Source organism: Schistocerca piceifrons, chromosome 7, assembly GCF_021461385.2.
Source record: "Schistocerca piceifrons isolate TAMUIC-IGC-003096 chromosome 7, iqSchPice1.1, whole genome shotgun sequence".
In the NCBI taxonomy this organism is placed as follows: domain Eukaryota; kingdom Metazoa; phylum Arthropoda; class Insecta; order Orthoptera; family Acrididae; genus Schistocerca; species Schistocerca piceifrons.
Window position 1 is genome coordinate 35,708,268 of NC_060144.1, and position 2,072 is coordinate 35,710,339.

Consider the following 2,072-nt stretch of genomic DNA (forward strand, 5'->3'; position numbering starts at 1 on the left):
ATGAATGCAGGTCAGTTGCAAGGATGCCCATCTCCAGAAGTGGTTTCCGTGTAGCCTGTTTGGAAAGCCCGTCAGCAAGTTCATTTCCTGGGATTCCGACATGACCAGGGGTCCAGACGAACACCACTGAACGACTGGACCAGTCCAAGATATAGATGGACTCCTGGATGGACACTACCAAAGGATGACAAGTCTAGCACTGGTCGATAGTTTTCAGGCTGCTCAAGGAGTCAGTACATTAAAGAAAATACTCCCCAGGACATGAACGGAGATACTGAAGTGCATGAGAAATAGTCACCAGCTCTGCAGTGAATACACTGCATCCATCGGGTAAGGAATGCTGTTCAATATGGCCACTGTGAATGTAGGCAAAACCAACACGACCATCAGCCATCGAGCCGTCAGTGTAAACCACTTCAGAGCCTCGGGACACGTCAAGAATCGAGAGGAAGTGACAGCAGAGAGCTGCAGGTTTAACGGAGCCCTTAGGGCCACGTGAAAGGTCCAGACAAAGCTGTGGCTGAGGCATACACAATGGAGGTGTACGTGAACGCAAGTAGAGGTGGGGAAGGGAAGGACTCGAGTTCGGAGAGAAGGGACCGCACGCAAACCGCAATCGTTAGTCCCTACCTGGGTTGCCGATGCGGGAGATGGACTGCCGTGGACGGAAAAAGGAGACAGAAATTCGGATGCTCAGGAGTCTATGAATGTGTGCTACGTAACTGGCGAGCAGTTGTGCATGTCTGATTTGCAATGGAGGAACCCCAGCCTCCACCGGTACACTGGTCTCCGGACTCGCCCTAAAAGCTCCTGTCGCTAGTCAAACCCCGCAGTGGTGCACAGAGTCAAGTAAATGCAATGCTGAGGGTGCTGCCGAACCATAAACCACACTCCCATAATCAAGGTGGGACTTAACAAGGGCTTTATAGAGCTGCAGCAGAGTAGAGCTATCTGCACCCCAGTTGGTGTTGCTCAGGCAGCAGATAGCATTGAGGTGATGCCAGCACTTCTGCTGAAGCTGACGAAGATGAGGAAGGCAAGTCAAATTCGAGCATAAAAAATCAATCCTAAGAATCGATATGTTTCTACTACAGTGAGAGGATCACCATGAAGGTAAAGTTATGGGTCCGGACGAACGGTATGATGCAGACAGCCTGGAGCAGCAATACGAAATGCAGAAGTTGTCTGCATACAGAGAAGGTGAGATGGAGGGCCCGACAGCTGCTGTTCGACCGTTAATGGCCACTAAAAATAGAGACACACTCAATGCAGAGCCCTGCGGGACTCCATTATCCTGGATATGAATGGAACTATGGGAGGCACCAACTTGGACACGGAAAGTATGGAGCGACAGGAAGTTTCGGATAAAAATCGGGAGCAAGCCTCGGAAGACCCCACTCATACAATGTAGCAAGGATATGATGTCGCCAGGTCCTGTCGTATGCTTTATGGAAATCAAAAAAGACGGCAACAAGGTATTGTCCTTTGGAAAAGGCTGTTCAGAAGGCAGACTTGAGGGACACAAGATTATCAGTGGTAGAGCGACCCTGGCGGAACCTGCCCTGACATGGAGCCAGTAAGCCACGTGACTCCAGGACCCAACCCAACCGCCTACATACCATATGTTCCAGCAGCTTACAAAGAACATTGGTGAGGTTGATGGGGCGATAGCTATCCACATCAAACGAGTTTTTAACAGGTTTGAGCACCAGAATGATGGTGCTCTCTCGCCATTGCGATGGAAAGACGACATCGCACCAGATCCGGATGAAGATGATGATATGTTGCTTGTTTTCAGACGAGGGATGTTTAATCATCTGGCTGTGGATCCGATCGGGCCCAGGAGCTGTGTCGCAGCAATGAGCAAGGGCACTGAGGAGCTCCCACTGTAAATGGGGCGTTACAGGATTTACTGTGGCGTGTAGTGAATGAGATGATGTTCCCTTCCAGCCGCAGTTTGAGAGTGCGAAAGGCTGGAGTGTAATTCTCCAACGCATAGGCTCGAGCGAAGTGCTCGGCAATCGTGTTTGCATTGGTAGGTAACACACCATTTATGGTAACACCAGGAACAG